Source organism: Ixodes scapularis, unplaced genomic scaffold (assembly GCF_016920785.2).
Source record: "Ixodes scapularis isolate PalLabHiFi unplaced genomic scaffold, ASM1692078v2 PGA_scaffold4__175_contigs__length_147842914, whole genome shotgun sequence".
Classification (NCBI taxonomy): domain Eukaryota; kingdom Metazoa; phylum Arthropoda; class Arachnida; order Ixodida; family Ixodidae; genus Ixodes; species Ixodes scapularis.
In genome coordinates this window covers 39781941-39791357 of record NW_024609879.1, presented here as the reverse complement: position 1 = coordinate 39791357, position 9417 = coordinate 39781941, and the positions used below count along the sequence as shown (strand labels likewise).

The following is a 9417-nucleotide window of genomic DNA, read 5'->3' as shown; positions in this document are numbered from 1 at the left end:
ACCTATTCGGGAGGCGAGAATGTCTCTGAGCTGACAAGCCGCTCTAGAAACTTGAGATATGTCACAAATCACAGTGACAAATGACGCCTCATCCACATGATCGCGAGTTGACTGCTTCATATCGGGGAATCTTTAACAGCGAATATACACTGGTGTCAGCAGCACTCAACATTACCATACCAAGGCGAGCGTATATAAATTAAGAGAAGTCGCGGTTGATGGTGAGCACTCAAAAGACATGTCGGGACTCCTCGCTTTTCTGTTAATCTTCGCCATGTTGGCGGAAGGCCTTCGCTCAGGTGAGTTACGCGTGGGTCAAGTAATTATACATTATCTGGCTGTGCCGCCTGAGAGTAAACCTAACAACGTAAGACAAGTATTCAATAAACTCGCAGTTATTTCGTGTTCTACACAACGTAAAGCCTTCAGTATTGGCGACAAAAATTACAGTGTCCTTTGTTTTTAAACATCTACCATGCATAGAAGGAATTATGTGAGAATCGACCGTTAGAATTTGTAAAAACACATGATAAAGTATTTTGGGCAGTGAGCGAAAACAAATGGTTATTAAATTACCGCCAACTTACTCTAGAACATTCCCATACACAGTGGAGATGATGAACATGGGGTAACTATGGTACGAGGAGAAGGACAAGCATATCAGCAGGGACATGTAGGAAGTTGTACAATTTAAAAAGAGGTAGATTATCTACCTTCAAAACGCCAAGTTTGGTTCTAAGTGAGATGAAAATATATATATTACACGCTGAACAAGTGCTTGTGTACATTGTTTTGCTGATCTTGGAATAGTAATCAAAACGGTTGTGCTGACATGAGGTGCCGTGGGATATCTGCACGCGGAGGGAAGAACGCATTAGAGCGTTTCGTTATAATGATACAAACATGGTATGCTTCATATCATTTTATGGACATTTCTTGTGCTGCAAGAATGTCATGAATAAGAAGGTGTCTATTAATCATTTTTACACAAAATGCTTTATAAAAGGCAATCTTCCTTTTTGCCAACCATTCCGCGTTTTAAAATAAACTACAGATACGTTGCCGTGAGTGTCCGTTTAAGTTCGCTAGCCCAAGTATAGCTTTTCTGAGGACAATCTCAGCTCAACCATTGTGACCCCTGAGCGAAGTTTACAAGTTCGCGATATGCGTAAGTTCGTGTCGAGTATTGCTTTGGATAAAACTTTTTGTTTCTAAGTTCAAGTATAAACGAGCCTGCTTCGATAAATTAAAAAAAAAAACTTTGCAAACGCTCTGTGCACAAGACGACAGCTGCTAGGGAATGTTAGAATATCTTCTGTACTCCGGTGAGTTGTAAAAAAACTAAGATATATGTGTGACGATTCGTCGTGGATCGTCAAGAGAAATGGGCTCCGAGATCAGGAAAGTCACGTCAACCTTCGAGATTCCATCCAGAACTTCTTTATTTATTCTTTTGATCTCCGTCTCTCGCGCTCGCACGCGCGGCACCGGAGCTCGCACGAGCCGCGCGAGTCGTCTTTTGCGGCCCGTCACATGCCCGGGTTTTAGAAACTGTCGACCCGACAGTGCGCTTTCATGAGGTAAAAACAAAATAACATTAAACAAATACAGCGCTCTGACACATGCACGAGAGTGAATGAATATGTACATACACAATGCTAAATGGAAAGACACGCTACAAACAAGTGCACACACTATAAATTCCAAAAGTTCAATCATCGGGAAGAGGCACTTCACTTCGTGGAAAGGAGTAGATAGTGTCATCAGTGACCGCTTTATCCTTCTGTAGTCGACGCAAATTCGTGTTCATCCGTCCTTTTTTGTGACTAAAACCAAGGGGGATGCCCACGGACTGCGCGATGGTTGCACAATCTTGGCACCGGTGAGATCCTTGATCATCGCCTTGACAACATCACGCTGCGCCGGCGACAGTCGACGTGGTCTCTGGGAGATAGGTCTCGCATTACCTGTCGGGATGGAGTGCTGTTCAAGCCGACAGTTTATAACGTCAGTGCTGGTTCGCGCGAAGCCAGCCACGTTTTTCGCAAGAAGTTCTTGAACTTTTTGAAGCTCTTCAGGTGCCAGCATTGGAACCAATGTTGAAAGTGACACCCTCAACCGATAGCGGTAGATGTTGAGGGCCGACGATTTCCAAAGCATTTGGGCGATCCAGGTCCTCCGACGAAGACAGGCTTGAGCAACTTAAGATGGAAGCAATTTAGTCGTCGCAAAGCTCGATGTCTTCGACACTTGTGACCCCCCTAGCGCCTCCGACAGTAGCGTCAGAGTGTAGAGCCACTGGTCGAGACGACGGGTTGACAAGGAGTACGTAGAACGTGCTCTCGGTCTTATCCATAACCATGGGTTTAACTAGAAGGCAGTGGCGGTCGTAGAGCAATTTTATGCCGCTTACCTCTAGCTTCGTTGATTGTCCTCGGACAGGATTCTTCAGGCGTGCTTGAACAAACTTTCGCGACCGCGGAGGTATCAGCTGCGACGTAACCAAGATGACCTTATGACATGTCGTAGGCGGAGGAATCGAGAAGCTACTAGCACCCCAATCGATCATGGCCTTGCACGCTGTCAGAAAATCATCACCAAGGAGCAACTTTTCTTCCTCCAGATGTGGGACCACAATGAATGCTTAGTTCAGCGTCTGTCCGTCACCTGTCACTGTGGCAGTTGCTTCGCCGAGGTTCGTGAGGGATTGAACACTTGCATCATGGAGACAGATGGAAGAAGGTTGAATCAGAAGGTGCAACTGGTCGGCAATGAAAAGGTTGATGATACTTCTCATTGCCCTTGAATCCAAGAAAGCTGTCAGAGGCTGTCCATTCAGTTGAATCTTTATGGTTTTGGTACCCACTGCTGCGCCACATGGGATGCGCCGAACTACTGATGACCTCTCGCAGGCGTCAGAGGCATTAGCTTGTCGTTTCCCCTGCGTCGGATCTACAGTGGAGTCGAAGCGCTGTTGCCACTCCAAAAATTCTGGTGTGAGCTCCTGCCGACACCGCATGACGAAGTGGCCGCTCTTCTTGCAATTCAGGCACAGCGAACGAACTTCCGGGTGACGAAACGAAGAACGCCGAAAATTCTGCGAATTTTTTGATGGGCGTTGAGGCGACACGTGCTGCTTCTCTTGTTTCTCACGTAGAGAAAGAGGCTGCTGACAATGGCCGTCGTCCGCGTTCTGACGAGGTGGCGACCGGTCCTGCTTCAAGAGCGGGAAGGAGGACGCTTTCTTGGTTACCTTCGTAGCCTGAGTTGGCTCTGCAGCTACCGTCAATGCCGGTGTCTTTGGTTGGCTGAAGACTACCTAGTCGAAGCGGAGGAATGAGTCCAGAAATTCATCCAATGAAGCAAAGAGTCTATCGAAGTAGTGCTTTCGCGGTTTGCCAGACAGTGCTGCCAGGATAACCGTGCATTTCTCTGCCTCCGTCTCTGGGTAGTTGCACTCGTCGATGAGCTCCAGTTTGCGGAAGGCGAAGTCTGTGCAGGACTCTCCCGAACGCTGACTTGCGCCGAACATCTTCTGTTTCGCTGCAATTTCGTTGTCCAGGTTGTAACGACGACGGAAAGCGGTCTTCATTTGCTCCCACGTCGTTACCTTGGTTGTCTTCAGGTGGTACCTCACCCACATGAAGTCCTTAGATGGTAGCTTCGATACAATCAATGGGATGGCCTCAATTAGTGCGACTTTAAACGCGTGGAACCAGAAATCCATCTGGTGAAACCAGGCGATGACGTCCTTGCCTAGCTGAGAAACCGAGCTGACAGCCCCGTTGGTCAGCGACTTTATCGGCCGGTCTGGCGTGACTGCAGTATCTGCGGCTGACTCAGCTATAACAGGAGCTTTTTCTTGGGTGCTTTGGGCCTCCTTTTCTTAGCGGACTCGCTCTCGGAAAGGTCTTCGATAGAGATTGCGCTGCACAGCGATTCTGCCGACGAAGTTCTCCTCATCTTTGCCTCGAGCTGATCAAGACAATCCACGACAGGCGCCACAAGTCCGCAGATCAAATTCTCTGTTGCCTGTAGCTGTCTGTTGGTGGCGCCGTCGCAAGGGCGCAATATGTCCTCCAGTCGGTCGATCGGTCGTGCAGAGGTCGCGTTCTTGACTCTGCTAGTTGTAGGCGTATTTGATCCACCTCGGCTTTCAGGATCTCCGTGTCGCTGACCACTGATTGGTATGCGGCGTCCTTGACGTCGTCATCCAGCCTTCGGAAGGCTTCGATGGAACGTTCCGCCATCTTGGAGTTATATTGAAACCTTGGCCGTCCAGGCGACAGTGGTTGGTGGAGGCCTGGTCGAAGTGAGCGCCGTCCCCACATAAGATGTTAGCGTGAATTTTCTGAAGACCCGGGTCCGCGTTGGGGCGCCATATGTGACGATTCGTCGTGGATCGTCAAGAGGAATGGGCTCCGAGATCAGGAAAGACACGTCAACCTCCGAGATTCCATGCAGGGCTTCTTTATTTATTCTTTTGATCTCCTTCTCTCGCGCTCGCACGCGCGGCACCGGAGCTCGCACGAGCCGCGCGAGACGTCTTTTGCAGCTCGTCACAATATGTTCTGTTTCTAAGGCCATGGAGTACTCGTAGCCGTTACGAATAAACCCTTTAGTACACATAGAACAACAATTTACAATCAGGGTGATTCCGGTATCGGCAGACGGCAGCGTTCGGCTGGCTCGCTGGATCGCGTCGGTCAGCTCGAGCTCGCTTTTTCCTCGTCGTTCCGTGAGTCTACTCTTGGACACAACACTCTCTCAGACTAATCCCAGTCCGTACTGAGACACCGACTTGCGTGCTCTCGAGGGGTATCGGCGTTCCGCGTTTTGAGACGTTTTTCGGGCACCCGGAGAAGAGAGAGTTGCTTTTGAATGTGGTTTCCCACGTTCCCCTGATTTACTTTCCTCCTGTTCGGGAATGAGCAGAGTATCTGACTTGGATTCCCTGGTGCCTGCAACTTTTCTTGGTCGGCGAAGAAATTGGTTGAGGTGTCGTTTCCAAACTCCGTTCAGCACCTTGACCTCGTAGTGCGCTCTCCCAAGACACTTCAGAATTGTGCCTAGAATCCAACTTCTCTTTGCATTTCGGTAGCCTCGCACCAAAACCCCGTCTCCTTCATCAAACTTCCTTTTTGGTTCTTTCTGAGTTTGAAACTCCGATAACTTCCCTGGGTGAAGGAGATCCAATCTTGTTCTAAGTCTTCGCTTGAACAACAGTTCTGATGGTGCGAAATCAGTGGATGTGTGTGCTGTGCAACGTGGTGCTCTGCAACGATAAGCCATCAGAACTCTGGAAAGCTTCGTTTGTAATGACCCTTCGGTCTGTTTCCGCAGTCCTTGCTTGAGAACTTGTACTGCTCGTTCGGCTGCACCATTGCAGCCGAACAGTGCAGGATGAAATGGAGAGCAAAACTTGTGTTGGATTCCATTTCCCCTTAAAATTTCTTCGAAAACTTCAGAATGGAAGGGTGGTCCATTGTCCGAGACAATAGTTCGCGGTAGTCCATGCAGTGCGAAGAACGTCCGCAACGGTTCCACGACTTTCTCCGCGATCGTGCTCGACATTATTTCCAATTCTAGCCGCTTAGAAAAGGCGTCGGTGACAACTAAAAACTTTTCCCCTAGGAACGGGCCAGCAAAATCAATATCCAGTTTTTCCCAGGGTTGTTCGGGTGTCGGCCAGTGGAAATATTCTCGAATTGGTTGGTTCCGAAATTTCTGGCACAGAGACCACTCTTTGACTGTTCTGACAATGTCATTGTCGATGTTGGGCCACCAAGCATGCAGTCTTGCCAGACTCTTCATGTGCACAATGACGTCATGTACCGCATGAAGCTAGTGGAGTACTCTTCCTCGGCATGCTTCTGGAATAACAGCTCTCCGGCCCCACAATAAACATTCTTGCTCCACCGTAAGTTCCAACTTCCTCTTGAAGTATGCTTCCTTATCTGAACTTACGTTCTCAGGCCATCCGGTCTGAGTGAATTTCAGTGCCTTGCTGTACAGTTGGTCTTTCTCTCCTGCCTCCTGCAGAGTCTTCGTGTCTACTGGACACCGGTCTAGCTGTCTCAAGTAGAAACTTGTGGCATAGTCATTCACCTTTTCTCTTTGTCTGTCAATTGGCAGGCGAAATAGGGCATCAGCGTTGAGATTGTCTTCTGATTTCTTGCAGACCACTGTATATTGATATGCTGACAGAAGCATTGCCCAACGTTGCAATCTTGCAGCTGCTATGGTTGGAATGCCTTTCTTGGGTCCAAGGATGATTGCCAACAGCTTGTTGTCGGTTACCAACATGAAGTTACGTCAATATATATGGTCATGGAATCTCTTCACTCCAAAGACGATCGCTAGAGCTTCCTTCTCTAGTTCAGCATAATTTTCCTCTGCTCGAGCAAGTGTCCTTGACGCATAAGCAATAGGGCGCTCTGTCTTGTCCGGGTACACGTGCGCTAACATGGCTCCAACTCCAACTGTGGAAGCGTCGCAAGACAAAATCAGTGGTAGCTCTGGATCATAGTGAGCCAACACTGGGGCTCCGCTCAAAATGCCCTTGAGTTCCTGGAATCTCCTGTCGCACTCTGGTGACCAGTTCCACGAAACGTCTTCATGCAGCAAAGCGTGAGCGGCTTTAGAGTCGTAGACAACTTGGGTAAGAAACGTCCGTAGTAGTTTAGAAGTCCCAGGAACGATCGTAGCTCGCTCACATTCTTGGGAAGCGGTGCTTTCTGTACAGCCTGAACCTTTTTCCTCATTGTGCTTATTTCAGAAGCGCTAACTGTATGTCCCAGGTAGTCCACCTTGTCTTTCATGAGCAGGCACTTTTTTTTCGCTAGCCGAAGTCCACGATCCTTCATGCGCGTTAGTACTTCGTGCAGTCTCTATAAGCGCGTTGTATCGTCCTTTGCGGTTACCAAAACGTCGACCAGGAACACGCAGACACCTGGAATCCCTCCCGATAGTATCTCCATTAGTTTCTGGAAAATAGCAGGGGCGGAGGGAGGTGATCCCATACGGTAGACGCTTGTATCTGTAGAGTCTCTTATGCGTCTGTATGGTGACATATTGGCGAGACTTCTCATTCAACACCAGTTGCTGGTAGGCGTGTCTTAAATCCAACTTAGTGAACTTCTGCCCACCGTTAAAAGTCGTGAACAAGTCATTGGCAGTTGGCAGAGTGAACTGGTCCACTTCAAGTTGTGGATTTACCGTGAGCGTCTAGTCTCCACAGATCCGGAACTCTTTTTCTCCTTTTGGAATGTTGACTGTAGGCGTTGACCATTCACTGTAGTTTATTAGCTCGATGACGTCTCTTTTTACCATGTCATTTAACTGTGCTTCGATCAGATGCTGGAGTGCATAGGAAACTTTCCGGCTTTTCATGAACTTTGGTTGGGCGTCTGGCTTCAGCTGCAGATTGACTTCAACTCCTTTGAAGCACCCTAGTTCCTCTTTGAAAAGTTTGTGACACTCGGCCAGGATGCCTTCTGAGCAATGCGCATCTTTCACAGTATTCACCTGGAGTGCTGGCATCCATGTCTCGTCCAGGACTTGTGTTCAATCTCTTTCCAACAGTGGTGGAACCTCTGCATTCAACACGACTAGTGGCAGCGTCCAGGTCTTCTGGTTGCTTGTGACATGGGCATCAGCAGTACCACAGACGTTCAAGCTTTGTCATGAGCAAGTGCGAAGCTTGGTCTTGAAAGGCTCCAGCTACGGTGTCCACCTCCATCTCCAGAGTCACATCATTAATAAAGACGCGTTTCTTGAGGGGCGGTACAGTCAGTATTTCCGCGTTTGTCCGCAGGACTAAGTATTCCTCCGCTCTCTCTTCCTCTTTCAGCTGTTGCACCGCTCCCTTTCCTTTCTTGGTTGGTCCCTTGCGTTAGCCTTTTCCATGCTGATTCGACGTTTTCCCTCTTTTTTGCTGCACGCTGTTTTTTTCAGGCTTTCCGCAGGTGACCCTTTTGTTCCCCATGCGTCACAGTCGTAGCCTTTGTAGCGGCAATCTTGAGGAGTGTGGTTGGTTTTGAGACAACGCCAGCAGGCAGCGCTTGTGCTTGCTAGTTGTTTCACTTTGTCTTCAGCGGTGGTGAGTGCATCCTTGAGAATTTTCATTTGATCCTCAGTCGCTTCCAATCCCGCTACCAATTCCACAGCTCGTGTCAGAGTCAGATTTTACACTGTTAAGCACTGCTTCTGGGTCATCCTGTGATTGAGACCACAAACAAATCGGTCGCGCAGTTGCTGCTCGAGTTTGTCTCCAAATTGACAGGTCTCCGCCAGCCGTCATAGTTCTGCAAAATACGTGGTTGAGGGTTCACCTGATCTTTGATCCCGCTTTCCAAATTTGAAGCGCTCGGCTATCACTAACCGCTTAAGCGAGTAGAATCGACTTAGGAGTTGTACGAGCTCTTCATAAGTCCTCTCGCTCGGTTGCTCAGGAGACGACAGATCCTGAACTCTGGAGTAAGTTTTCTGTCCGATGGCAGTGATCAAAACAGAAACTTTCATCCGATCGGTCTTGGTGTTTTCTTTTTGCAACTCGAAATACTCTTGAAGGCGTTCCTCGTAATCGTCCCAGCTTGTTCCTTCCTCATAAGGTTCAGTCGATCGCGATAGGCCGTCCATGATGCACAGTACCTGGTTTGGTCGATTATCGCCCTGTTAGATCAGGTCTAGGTTGACTCCTCGTCGCCACTTTGTTCTGTTTCTAAGGCCATGGAGTACTCGTAGCTGTTACGAATAAACCTTTAGTACACGTAGAACAACTATTTACAATTAGGGTGATTCCGGTATCGGCAGACGGCAGCGTTCGGCTGGCTCGCTGGCTCGCGTCGGTCAGCTCGAGCTCGCTTCTTCCTCGTCGTTCCGTGTGTCTCCTCTTGGACACAACAATATAGACCATGGAAAAGCATGTGGGTAAAGAAAACAGGACTGAGTGAACTATCCTAAAAAACACTTTCATGATAATATTGCCGGTTTTCAGTCGGCAAACCTCTGTGTGGGTTAGCATTAAATACTAGCACTATATATTATACCTGTGGTAGTTACATACATTGCATTATTTTCCCATTCAATACTTCACTATTGTGCAACAAACACACGTTGGGAACAGACTCATTGCAATTGAAAAAAAACGCTATTCATTCGGCAAAACTAGAAAGCAGCAGTATGCTTGTTTAAATTCAAAGACATGGTTTAAGTTGAAAGGAAAAAAAGACACCCAGATTATATAGTACCAGGATATTCCAAATCCCACTGCAAAAATATGACCATATATATACATAACATATAAATGGTTCCTGCGTGTTATAGAGAAAATATTGTTTTAATTGAAGCAATTTAGATAGGGGTTGAGTGTAAGACGTGTTCTGACCTTCCAGGGCCCGTTTGCTCGAAGCCGGT

General features: G+C 48.0%; 1 pseudogene; it reads left to right on the top strand.

The window, feature by feature from the left end:
* Positions 1-238: 238 nt before the first annotated feature.
* LOC115330587 overlaps positions 239-9417 on the top strand; it is a 70178-nt pseudogene continuing 60999 nt past the window's right edge.